A 14,638-nucleotide genomic window follows, 5' to 3' on the forward strand; every position below is an offset into this window, starting at 1 on the left:
GTCATCGGACACATTTTTTAAACTACATACCCCAATGATGATTGTGGCTTAGTTTGGTTAACTTTGGCTCAGTAGTTTCAGATTTTTGTAAAAGTTAACGACGGACAACGACAACGGACGACGGACGCCAAGTCTCAGTCTCAGGGAGAAGTCACTTCACCCAAAAATTCTGAAGTGCAGTGACTCCTGTAACCAAACCAAGCTATCAAATGTGTTCAATAACTATTGGAAAACAGTTAGATAAATGTTCTGATGGTAATCTTAAAACATTATTATGATCATGTATGTGAATCAAATTTTGGTTTTGAGAACTATCTCACATTGCTTAAGAATTTTGAACTGGGAAGTTTTCCAAGGTTACATATTTATTCACATAAATTACAAATAAAACTGGGTAGTTATCAAGGTATTCCCTGACACAACAAAATATGTACTTCCAGTACTGTTCAGTGTTTTCCCTAGGCTATTCTAGCATTGTGGTACCGCTACGCATAAATTTCGACCGCCATGCTTTCATCATTGCCGCAATGCATCCCGCTATGTGTGAAAATTATAACTGTGTAAAATATTATTATCGATATTTTGAAAGTGAAGTGACATGTGACAACAATCCACAGGTGTTTTAAACTCATCCGACCGATAATTGGATGCATCACGTCACACATTCCATGATTTTACAACCTTCTTATACATCGAGACTTCGGTTACATAATAGAAGTTGCCAGTTAGCTGATAAATAAATAGTCAGATTAATCTCCAATGCATATCTTTCTGTGCTAAATAAAAAGTTTAACCTTTTCCAGTATAAATTTCACCTTTAAAACGGGTGTTTTGACATCATTATTTTACTGTGATCTTTAAAAAAGTAGAAGTTTAAAATTTGGTATAGTCCTTGGTATTATAAAATAAAACTAACGTAAATTCACCGAGATTGACAAAACATTATTTTTTAATAAAGTTTCCCAGTTATTTCATCAGCTACATTTACATCGATGAATTAATTTTTGATTGGTCGCAACCGTCAGTTATTTTTAGATTAGTAGCGGTTGATTGATTATATCAAAGAAAACACATCACCGCCACCGGGCCCAGAAAAAGACGTGTCTTATGAAATATTTAAAAGATTTGATAAAAAAACTTTCAAAACATACGTAGTTATTTACGGAAATATTGTTTTTAATAAACTTGTGTTGTTCTATTTTTATTTCAATGGGTCATAAGCTTATGTGTAGCGGATTCATTTTTTACACAAATGGGGCTTAATTTCTTTCACTTCGGCAAGATAGGATTTTTACAATTATGAAGCGTTATAAATAAATCGGACAGGGATGTATTTAAAAAAAATAGTTAATTGTCATGAAATAAAATGCCAGCTTATACCAAACAGGTAACTTTTTTTTAATGTTTCCTGTAAAATCTCTTTGAAGCAATGATGACATTCAAAGTTTTATTTAACAACTTGCTGTTGATGTGAAACCATTCTATCTGCAAAATTCGAAGAACAATCATCATTTTGACAACCATGTCCAATCAACCGTCAAAGAAACGTCGCCTTACTGGCCAAACTTTTTTGACAAGTTGGATAGAGAAGTCTACTCCTTTATCAAATTGTAGTCAGAAACACTGAGGACACTAGTACTGTTAGTGAAAGAATGTAAAGACATGACATTTAGACAGACAATGAACAAAGTTGCCAGTCTTGGAACTTTGTATCCTTGTCTGTCTAAGTATGCAACAATTGGTATTGTTTTGTCAGTTTCAACAGCTGATTGTGAAAGGTGTTTTTCATGTTTAAACAGAGTTAAAACACCTTTTAGAAACAGACTATGCCAAAAAGTGCTGAATTGCTTAATGCATATATCAATTGAAGGACCAAAGGAGGAAGATTTTGATTTTGAAAAATGTGTGGTGACCTTTGGAAAGTTGAAACAGAGGAAGATATCAACAAAATAATGTGTACATGACATTAATTTGTAAATAAGTATTGCAGACTGGATTATTTTTATTATTGTTTATAAGATCTTTCATTAATTCCTCTCATCTGTGATAAATACTTTAAAGTTCCATAATATGAATTGCTGTACCTATAATAAAACAATTAGATTGGTATATGGCTTTAAACATATAAATTATGTAGTGTAACTAATTTTGAAAAAGAAGCTTCGCGTGCCGTGTTGCAAATTCAACATGGACCCACCATGCATTAAAAATTTTCTAGGGAAGACACTGCTTTTGAAGATGACTCATTTTTTTTGCCTGCACAAAATTCAAGGATGAATGAGGTAATATGTTGTCTATCGCTAGCATTGCAAAAGTTAATACTTATTTTAAAAAAAGAACAGAGTTCCAACGTCCCCCTCATTGCACATATTTTATCCATCCATCGTAGAAGGGTAATAACTAGAAAACCCTTTTTTGTTTTGTTCTTTAAAACAAATTATAATATACTATAAGTTTTGTAAAAATCTGGCAAGAATTGTACCCTTGAGAGCGCTAACGAGGCCATTTTCCATAAATTTAATATTTCCAAGGGGCATAACTCTTTTAAAATAAATGGATGATGCCCCCACTTGCATATAACGTTAAAACGGGACATAACTCAAGAACTGTAAAAGTGACGCTACCCAAATTTGTACTTGATATGAGTTTTGTGGTAATAAGCATTGTGTATACGTTTCATAACATTTAGTTGAGGCAAACTTAAGTAAGAGAACCGAAACGAAAATTTCAGCAATTTTTCCATTTGTAAAGGGCATAACTCTAGAACGGTAAAAGTTATGCCACCAAAATTAGAACTTGATCTGTGTTTTGTGGTAATAAGCATTGTGTATAAGTTTCATAACATTTGGTTTTAGGCAAACTAAAGTTAGAGAAGGGAAACGAAAAATTCAGCAATTTTTCCATTTGTAAAGGGCCATAACTCTAGAAGGTAAAAGTGACGCCACCAAAATTCGAATTTGATCTGTATTTTGTGGTAATAAGCATTGTGTAATAGATTCATAACATTTGGTTGAGGCAAACTAAAGTTAAATGAAAAAAAAATTCAGCAATTTTTCCATTTGTAAAGGGCATAACTCTAGAATGGTACAACTGACGTCACCAAAATTCAAACTTTATCTGTGTTTTGTGGTAATGAGCATTGTGTATAAGTTTCATAACATTTGGTTGAGGCAAACTAAAGTTAGAGAACGGAAACGAAAAATTCAGCAATTTTTCCATTTGTAATGAGGCATAACTCTAGAATGGTACAACTGACGCCACCAAAATTCAAACTAGATCTGTGTTTTATGGTAATAAGCATTGTGTATAAGTTTCATAACATTTGGTTGAGGCAAACTAAAGTTAGAAAACGGAAACCAATTTTGGGACGTACGTACGGACGTACAGACGGACAAGGGTAAAACTTAATGCCCCCTCAGCTACAGACTACAGTGGGGGCATAAAAAGTTGATCGTCTACCACTATAGAACTTGTCTGAGATATTGCTGATATTAACCTATAGCATAAGTTTTATAAAAATCTGGCAAGAATTGTACCTGTGAGAGCGCTAACAAGACCGGACGCCTGGTATTTCCATGTACCCTGCAACGTGTTACGCGGGGGACAATAATTTGAACAATTTAACATGATTTGGTGTAGAAAATGTTGATTTACTTACAATAATATGTAATTTTATGTACAATATCTTCCTTACGATTATTATATCCATGTATACCTTAAATTTTGGCTTAATATACATGATATATATACTTATTGCTTTGAAAGTCAAAAACATACTAGTCCTAGATATTTACTGTTTAATATGTTCTTTTTTTCTATAAATGAAAATGTTCTTATATCCTAATGACCTTGTTTCTTTGTTTCAACTGCATTCAAGTTACCTTAACTGTTACTTTTTTACTTTCGATACAGGCAGGATAAAGGCTTTTCCAATATATATATTTAGCATGCAGTCAGTCTTTTAGGTTTTAACCCCTGGTGTCAGTCATGTTGTGTCAGTGGCATTTAAGATACCACACTGCTGTCTTACTAGCTGCTGACACAGTAAGTACTGTAAACAAGTTAAACCTTCTGGGCTAGACAACTTTATATATCTTTTATATAATTATGCATTATTATTTTATATATATATATATATATATAACAGAAAAGAAAGGATATGGGGTATCCATCCATTACCGTATATATATTTGAAAAATAAATAATGAAAAAACACAGAAAATTACATGGTAATAACTGTTGGCACTTTCAGTCATCATATCGGCTCTTCAGAAAGCTAAAGAACATGAACGGTACTATGTGGTATGGTAGCGACAATTTCATTTTGCACCAAAATTTTTTTTTGTGCTTACAAGTACTTACAAGTCTGAATTTTTTTTTACCAGTCTGGTGCATCAGACCAACTGGCTAACGGTGTAGACTGCAATCTGGTTTGAGACATATTTTACTTTTGGTTTAGCTTTGGCTAGAACTTGATGCGACACAAACCAAATCATCACTACTTTTCCACATAGTAATGTTCATAAACTGTCTGAAGAGCTGATACTACGCTAAATCACTCAAACATCTGTCTTCTTCACCTTTCCTTGAAGTGTCCCAAAAGTCTTCCTATCCTATAATAACTGATGCCTGTTTTGCTAACAGGGAGAAGTTCTGTATTGGGTCCGTTTGCTCCCAATACACGTTCTCACCCCACCTTCGCCCCTGGGTCCGTTCACACCCTATTTTAATTCAACATGTTCAAATACCGATTAAATTATTATATGTTATTTTAGATGTATATATATGAAAATATTTATATTTTCATGAATAAAAATTCGGGAATTTTTAAATGATATATTTTTTTTTATGATTTGATGATTAAATATTAATTGTTTTGAATAATTGTTGGAATGTATGAATAAAATGCTTCGCTGAGCGCAGCCTGATACGACCGCAGAGGTCGATCCCTGAACAGTTGGGGCAAGTTTGGACACAATATTCAAGCTTGATACTGTCTTAATTTGGATTGTGATCAAATTTTTGACATAATATAGATTTCTGACACAAAATAAATGTGGTCAAAGATCTTAAAAATCTATTGCGTAATACTGTGCTATTGCGCAATACTTTCAATTGAAGATTTCTTCTTGAAACTTTTCAAACATTTTGAAATTTCAAAAATTTTGAAGAAAAAAAATCCCCCCAAATCTTTTTGACCCCCCCTTGGAGTAATTACCCCCAAACTCAATCCCAGCATTTCCTTTGAGTTATGGAACCATGTAGTACAATTTTAGAGAGATCCATACACTTAAACACAAGTTATTGTCTGGAAACTGGAAAAATGCTTGTTTTTTGCCCCCTTTTTGCCCCTAATTCCTGCACGTTTGGGGCAATTACCCCCAAACTCAATCCCAGCCTTCCCTTTGTGATATGGAACTATGTGGTACAATTTCAGTGAGATCCATACACTTACACACAAGTTATTGTCCGGAAACTACAAAAATGCTTGTTTTTGGCCCCTAATTCCTAAACTGTCAGTACCATAACCTTCCTTTTGTGGTATTGAACCTTCTGGTAAAATTTCATAGAGATCCATTCACTTAAACTAAAGTTATTGTCTGGAAACCAAATGTGTCTTCGGACGACGCCGACGACAACATCATAGCATTATACGAACCCCAAAAAAATGTTTGCGGTCGTATAATAAAAATAAATCAAATATATAACTTAAGTTCTTCTTAACCTTTTAGCTTCTTTACATATATGGAAATAGATGCACTATATTGTAAATGATAGCTGTAAAACAACGCCAAATAAGCATATATCTATAAGTACATATATATGCTCTGTAGGTACTTATAGCTGACTTGCAACACCATCATGACCATGAACACCTAAAAAAACGTGATTTGTGGCCCCATCTGTGTGTTATTCGTTGTTGTTTTAAGATTGTTGCTTTATTTTGAAACAATTAAATAAAAACAACTTATTTATAGCAAAACACTAACTAAAACAGGTTGGGAACAACCCCTCAAATGAGGAATAACCCCTAAATTTAATGACTGTCCTTTTATGAGGGGTAGAATTCAAGTGATAAAAAATATTTTTTTTTTAAATCCATTTTTTAAATAAGTACAAAAGGGCACATGTTTACTTTATTTGCAGAAACTTTGCTCAAAGACCAATACGTCTATCTGGTATTATATTGACAAAATATGTCCACAAATTTTGGAATATTCATGGACTTCAATTTTCTTTTAGAAAAGTTGTTCCAAATATAATGAATTTTCCCTCTTTTCAGTTAAAAAGGCTAAGTTATTCTTTTTTCTGTTCTACAACAGCAAAATAACCCCTTATCTGAGGGACAGTCCCTCATTCAAGGGATATACCTCATTCGGGGTGTTGTTCCCAACGGAAGCAAGTCAACTTGTACTATTGCAAACTCGTACCACTAAAAGTCAACCCATACCAATGTTAACTCGTACCACTGTGAACTTGTACCATTGCGAACTCGTTCCACTGCTAAATGTGAATATACAAATGTTTTATTAACAGTTTTTGCAAATCTTTATAAACCAATTTATTTATTTTATCGATTTTTTTTAATTAAAAAATATACAATATATAAATATTTTATGAAATGGTTTTGCAAATCTTTGTAAAAAAAATCATTGATTTTCTTAATTACTATAGTATCATCTTCTTCGCTAGCCAAGGGTTACGATCCTGTTCCATCCTCTCCACTCTTGGTGGATGAAGATAGAATTTCAGATACACGAGGTAATGATTTTCATTAGTCCCAGTTGTGACTGGCTGCATCCAATCAAAAAGTGCCTTCGTGATAATCACGTGTAAATGTAGAAAATGTAAATAAACAATTGCCACGTGATGATTGTTTTTACCCCCAAACATAGAATGATATGTAATAACCATTTTAAAGTTCTTAATTAACTTTAAATTGAAGTTCTTGGTATGTTTCTTGCGCAAATGTTGGAATGTCAACCTATATTTTTGGTTTCCTGCAAGATATTTGTAAACACTAGACACATCCATTTTTACTGCTCCAAACTAATAGAGTTCAAGTGCTGCCATTGGTCAAGAATGATGTAGTCGGAATGGGCGTGACTTTCGTCTAACGTTAGATGGCGCAGCATCGTAATCACAAATGTTGGCTTAACCTGCCAAGGGTGGAGAGGAGGGGACTGGATCGTAGCCTTTGGCTAGCAAAGATAAAGTAACATAGACTTAAATTAAATTGTTTGTCATCTTTGCATTACTTTTTATCACCATTTTAATTAATAAATTAAATTCCTTTAATTGTGTTATCATGTGTGTAACCAACTTGTTTAATCCAAAAATTAAATTATTAAATTATGATTGTTGTTATATAATTTAACAGGTTGGAATAAAATGTATAATCTCTCTAATTATAGAAAAAAAAAATGCTTTATTATCAAAACACAAGTTATATTTCACAACTCATTCGCTATGCCCGTGTCTGTTGTGACATTTTAGATTTTAATGAACGTAATCTATGTATTACTGGTAAATTATTGTCAGGGATTTCTGTTCACAAATTACTTAAAACCTTTACTAAATTCTTCCATAGATATAAAGATTTGGTTTTGAAGTTTGGTTGTACCTGTAGAAACTTTATTTCAAACAGGATAGCACGTCATCATTTTTACGGAGATGTTGTTTACCGTGTCTGGATATTTAGAAACGATCCTGGTAAACTTATCAATCCTTTAAATAAACTTATTCTAAAAGGTTACCAATTCAACACTGTAATTAGATCTTTGAATATTGTTTTTATTGGTATCAATATTGATTTCGTTATCAGTAAATTAAAAGCATGCTAAATATTATTGTTATATACATATGCACTTTCATGGATCTACAATCTGTCAATACCTGTATCTTGGCATTGCACATGGTCACGTTTTTCTCAGACTGTTTATGACGTCTTTACACTAAATCCATTGGATGTTGGATGTGTATTGATTGATATTTTTGTCTCATTGGCACTCATACCACATCTTCTTATATCTATTAGATGCATGATTTTTTTTTTAGTTGTTATTGGCTTTGAACTAGCTGTCAGTAACTGCAAGTACTCTCAGATCTGTACTTAGTGTCTTTTTGTTGTTGGGATGTACAAGTACCCGGCCACGTCCACTCTGTGTTTTTGTTAGATGTATTTCTATTTGTATCTATCTGATGAGTTTTCAACTGATTTTTATAGTTCGTTCTTATGTTGTATTGTTACACCACTGTTCCAGGTTAGGGGGAGGGTTGGGATCCCGCTAACATGTTTAACCCCGCCACATTCTGTATGTATGTGCCTGTCCCAAGTCAGGAGCCTGTAATTCAGTGGTTGTCGTTTGTTGCTGTGTTACATATTTGTTTTTTTCGTTCATTTTTTTGTACATTAATTAGGCCGTTAGTTTTCCATTTGTCATTTCAGGGCCTTTTATAGCTGACTATGCAGTATGGGATTTGCTCATTGTTGAAGGCCGTATGGTGACCTATAGTTGTTAATTTCTGTGTCATTTGGTCTCTTGTGAAGAGTTGTCGCATTGGCAATCATACCACATCTTCTTTTTTATATTTACTCTCAATTTTCTTCATCCAATTAGCCAAGGACCAATCAGCTACAAATTGGTCATTGTGACTTTCACATTACAGGGCTCACACTACTTCAGAATCATAGGGAGAAGTGACTTCTCTTTTTGAAACTATTAGGGAGAAGTGGTGAGATTTGAAAGAGAAGTGCTTGTTTGCTCGCTCATGGCGCTACAATGTTTTTTTTAATTTTTACTATAATAAAAAGGGCCATATGTATCCTATTTATCTATTTTTTATATTGTTCAATTTATGCCTGAGTATACAATTAAAGTAACAGTTGTTTCAGTTTAACATTTATTTCTAGTTGCACAATTATATAGGTCCTCTTGTCAGAAACCACCAACTAAATATCTAGTACTAAAAAGAACTTTTTTTTATATCAAAAAGGAAAAGAAAGTATAATATGATAATATATCAATTAAAAATGAATTAAAAACTATTCTGTTTATAATGTTTATGAAATTCATTGTTTCTCATTAAAAAGATATATAATTTTAACAAAGTTAAGCAACTTTAATCAATAAAATGAAACAATGCTTATAAAGTGAAATATATTCATTAAGCAAGGAGATCTAACCAAAAGTCTTATAATGCGTGTGGAATGCGTAATTTTCCCTTTTAGGATTATTCTTCTGTCAGCAGTGCCATTCATGCATCCGTAGATAATTATTGTAAGAATACAGATTTCGATCATATCTGGTCCGGTTCCGATCAATCCCTCCTCTGATCCGTAGTTCCCACAAATATTTACAAAATAAACGATGTTTGACAAGCTATTTGGAAAGGAATATGACGTTTTCAATGCAATAAATGGATTGAACATTAACTAAAGGCAATTTTCAACACGTTCTTATAAAATAACAAATTTATTTTGCTGAAAATCAGAATGTTATGATGTACGCTCTCGAGTAACAAGTACCGGAAGTGTTAAAAAGTTGTCTGTATGAAATAACATACAATCAATCTGTAAAGTCAATACTTCTCCTCTGTTCTAAAGAAATAAATCGTTTATGTCTTTGAAATTCTTTACTCATCAGGGACTAAACTTAACTCTTTTTCTCCAGGGGCCAGCTGGGCCCCCAAAATATTTTTTTCAGGGGCCCAGTTGAAATTTTAGGGGCCCATCCAATTTTTATTCTAATAAAATAAAACTTAAATGTACTTTTCATATACTAATCAAGCCTTTTTATGTAATCCTATGTGTAGCTTTTGAGCCTGGAAAAGATTATGTGTGATAACTTTATAATATTTGAATTATTGCCACCAGAAATATATCATAAGATTTGACAGTACTGATTTTAGTACATTTTAGCCTGGGATCCTGGCCAACTGCTTGACAGTAGAGCCACGCCGAATACAACAACATGGTTCCGTCAATTGGATGTTAGAATGATGCATCTTGGGATAGCGTCATTTCTTGACACATGGCGGGAAATATTAATATTGCCACAAATTTATTGAAAACTATTTTTATTTTATATACAAATTTCGAAAACTTTAACAAATATAATCCAAGCGTTGTTGATTAACATCGTGAATCAACAGTTAATTAACCATCCGATCGATATATTCCTTGATTATAAAATACGCACATGCGCAGTAATTCAGTCCTGTTCAGCACTGATAGTTGGTCACTTGGATTGTATTACGCCTGGCCCTATCGACGAAGTATTAGATTGGGTCAGGATGCCAGGCTAAGTACATTTCACACCAAAATTGTCTCCCTTCAATTTGAACTTCCTGCTGACATTTTGACAATATGGCTGTTTCTATAAATCATTAAATGCTATTTCAAATGCAAGCCATCCTAAGCTGCGATCCACAAATAGTCAAATAAAATGCTCCGCTGGGGCGCAGCTTGATACGACCGCAGAGGTCGAACCCTGAACAGTTGGGGCAAGTATGGACACAACATTCAAGCTTGATACAGCACTGAATTTGGATTGTAATTAAATATTTGACACAGCATAGGTTTCTGACACAGAATGAAAGTGGTCTAAGAACTTAAAAATTTTCAATTTACCTATTCATACATGTGATGGACTGTGAAACTCAGATCAGGAGATTGGGAAATTTTGGTCAGGAGATTAGGACTCAGATCAGGAGGTTTTTAATCGACATTAATTTTGTTGTAAATGTAACCGTGTGCTGTAAAAATGGTCTTTTAAAGTGTGTTTTCTTCAACTTTCCATCCAATTTATTATGTTTATAGTACCCTCGTACTTATAAAGTTTCTCCATCTTTATATTCTACATGTTCAATCTAACATTGTTTTTTTCCAGTATGTTCTTTAAATTTTTTACTTCATATTCTATAAAACAATCATTGCAACCAGAACATTTGTTTAGCTATCTGCAAATAGTTTTTATTTTTTCTCTTGCAAATAGTTTTTATTTGAAAACTCAGAAAATCATTCTATCTGTAAAATTAGGGTCATAGTTATTATATAAATTTCAATTTAAGCCTTGAAAGGAAGTATAGAATCCTCAAATAATTTTCAAATTATTATTTTTTTATTTGTCCTAAGACATTTAAAATCATTTAATAACCATCCTTTTATGATTATTTGTTCAATTTATATTTTATTTATATTCTTTTAAAAATTTTCATTATTAAAAGGAAAGTAACTTAAAACAGGATAAATCAAGGGAAGTAACCCAATAAATACACAGTTTTTATTACACAACGGCAGTTTGCCTGAGGTAAAAATCGTTGATTACCAGTATGTTTGACACCCAAGCTGACAAGTGAAGCCATATAATTATGCATGTTAATTGATTTACAGGTAAAATATAACTTCAGGTAATGTCAGTTACACCAGATGCCTGAGATGATATGTTGGTCAGAAATTTTTCATTCATGAAAAATTTCATACACGGGATTTTTTCCTCTTCAACGGGAGGTCGGGAGGAGACCCCTGAAAACGGGATTATTGTACTCCCGTCGGGAGGTTCACATGTATGCCTATTCAAACCATATCATTATTATTTGCTTTTATATATAAATCAGAAATAACCAATTTAAAATGGAAAATGTTAAAGAAAAAAAAGGAAAAAAAAAATCCCCCCCAATTTTTTGAACCCCCTTATGATTCATCACCCCCAAACTCAATCCCAGCTTTCCCTTTGAGGTATGGTACCTTGCAGTACAATTTCAGAGAGATTCATACACTTGAACACAAGTTATTGTCTGGAAACTAGAAAAATGCTTGTTTTTTGGCCCCTTTTTGGCCCCAAATTCCTAAACGTTTAGGGCAATTACCCCCAAACTCAATTCCAGCTTTCCCTTTGTGATATGGAACCTTGCAGTACAATTTCATAAAGATCCATACACTTACACACAAGTTATTGTCCTGAAACTAGAAAAATGCATGTTTTTTTTGCCCTTTTATGGCCCCTAATTACTAAAATTTTGAGGGAAAACCCCCAAAATCAATCCCAGCCTTCCCTTTGTGATATGGAACCTTGTAGTACAATTTCATAAAGATCCATACACTTACAAACAAGTTATTGTCATGAAACTAGAAAAATGCTTGTTTTTTGCCCCTTTTTGGCCCCTAATTCCTAAAATTTGGAGGAAATTACCCCAAAAATCAATCCCAGTATTCCCTTTGTGATATGGAACCTTGTAGTACAATTTCATAAAGATCCATACACTTACAAACAAGTTATTGTCATGAAACTAGAAAAATGCTTGTTTTTTGCCCCTTTTTGGCCCCTAATTCCTAAAATTTGGAGGCAATTACCCCCAAAATCAATCCCAGCATTCCCTTTGTGATATGGAACCTTGTGTTACAATGTCAGAGAGATCCATACACTTACACACAAGTTATGTCTGGAAGTTACAAAAATGCTTATTTTTGGCCCCTTTTGGCCCCTAATTCCTTAACTGTTAGTACCATAACCCCCAAAATCAATCCCCACCTTCCTTTTGTGGTATTGAACCTTATGGTAAAATTTCATTGAGATCCATTCACTTAAACTAAAGTTAGAGTGCGAAAACTAATGTGTATTCGGACGACGACGCCGGACGACGACGACGACGCCAACGTCATACCAATATACGACCACAAAAATTTTTTTGCGGTCGTATAAAAATTTCATAAGGACCTAAGAGCTATGGTTCCGCAGCTACAGGGCGACTAGTTATCACTTTTGACGGTCGGGCAAAGGGAAGTGACGGACGGGAAAGTGACTTCTTCACCCCAGTTGCCTGCTTGCATGAGCCATGCATTATATACTTTTTATAGACTTATGAGTTATTCAGTTAAATTTAAATATATATTCAACATTTAACACCATTTCCGTGCAAATAAGTTGGTACAAGTTGCAATGGTACGACTTTATCCTGGTATGAGTTAGCAGTGGTACGAGTTTGAAAAATTATGGTATGAGATAACTATAATTTGTTCCCAACCTGTAAAACACGATTAAAATATTATTCAACACAAAACCAATAAAACAGGTCAGGAATAACCACCAATTGGTGGGTTATAACTCAACTGACGTATAATACACCAATTGACATATAATGGTATAGACCAATTGACGTATAATTCTTTGTTTTTCAAAGCAAATTATTCAACCAAAATGAAGCATTGTTTTCTTAAAACCATATTATTGTATGAAAACATGTCAAACATTCCTAGTTTAGTATAGTGACATAACATATTGCATTTAATCAGTAATTGTATTTGCAGTTTCTTCCATTGTTATCTTGTCATTTCTTGATTGGCAAATTTACCACTAATCACCTGTCAATGGACATCAATACTGTCTGCAGTCATGTGATTATGAGTACAACTCCACAGTTGAATGGAGCTCTTTGTTAATACTTGACTTTCATTATTAAAAGTCAATCATGGTCAATAGTACAGATGCAAATATTTACCTACAATTTATTTCTTTACAGTGCAAGGGAAACAACTCCAGTCTAAACGGGCGACACCAAAAACAAATAATTTGGTAGATATATATTATTTACCTTTTTTAGTTTTTTTCATTTCTAAATATTGGCCTTTTAATAGTTGTAACAGAGCTGGAAGGTATCATTTATCAGTTTATGATTTCTAAATATTAGAAACATAACCCCGTTGAATTTGACAATATACACTAAAACTTTTACGAAAGTTTTTTTTTTTAAGTAGTACACTAAATCAAGTACTACCAAGATAGCACTCTCTGGTATCTATACTGTACATAACTGCAAAACATGAACACTTACAATTTATTACACACAAAAATGTCAAAACAATACATTAATCTTATAGATCCTAATTATACATACACGGTAATACTATATATATCTTTCTTCTAGAACGTAAGTTTAAGAATCTTTTATAATGTAAGTGAAGGTGCTATCTTTAGTCAAATTCAATATACAGAGAATCACAATTTACCAAGGACGTACGAGCTGCGGTATAATTGTATTAATGTATATACCATGTACGGGAATATGTCAGACCCCTTCTAGGATTTGCATATTTGGAAAAGTCAGATATGTCTATCCAAGAGTATTTGATACTTACAGTTTTCATGTAAAAACAACAAACACACCTACTTACCAAATCATTTAATATTTATAAACAAAGCAGGCTAAGTTACAAATAACAGAATAATAAGCCCACATAAATTTTTCTTCTCACTATAAATTAACCACAAGATAATTAAGATAATTAAAATACACACCATAGTTCAGATTTAAATATCAAGATTAAATTTAAGGGAAAAAAAAAAAAAAAAAAAAAACTCACAATTTACTATAATATGAATATATAATACAGGTTAATTCCTAAATAATAATAAATTTTAAAACATTTATTTGAAATGTTTTTATATAAGGTAATCTGGCACAATACCTGCAAGGGTAGTCGCCATTAAACTCTATTTAGTAGTAGTAGTACAGATGTTTCAACAAAAGAATTGTTGTACACATGCATTCTCCAGAGATGCAGCAGGCTTTGACAAAACTGAAACTTTCGGAGGACTCAATAATGGTCATAAAATAGGTTGTAAGTTGCAAAATGATG

General features: G+C 32.9%; 2 protein-coding genes across 2 annotated transcripts in view; one reads left to right on the forward strand and one right to left on the reverse strand.

The window, feature by feature from the left end:
- The window catches only part of LOC127708863 (ribosome biogenesis regulatory protein homolog), a 36,480-nt gene that overhangs the window by 21,345 nt on the left and 497 nt on the right, over nt 1–14,638 (reverse strand). The window lies entirely within an intron of this gene.
- LOC127708845 (rho GTPase-activating protein 17-like) overlaps nt 1–14,638 on the forward strand; it is a 76,594-nt gene that overhangs the window by 1,586 nt on the left and 60,370 nt on the right. The window lies entirely within an intron of this gene.

This window comes from Mytilus californianus, unplaced genomic scaffold (genome assembly GCF_021869535.1).
Source record: "Mytilus californianus isolate M0D057914Y unplaced genomic scaffold, xbMytCali1.0.p SCAF_7, whole genome shotgun sequence".
Taxonomy (NCBI): Eukaryota; Metazoa; Mollusca; class Bivalvia; order Mytilida; family Mytilidae; genus Mytilus; species Mytilus californianus.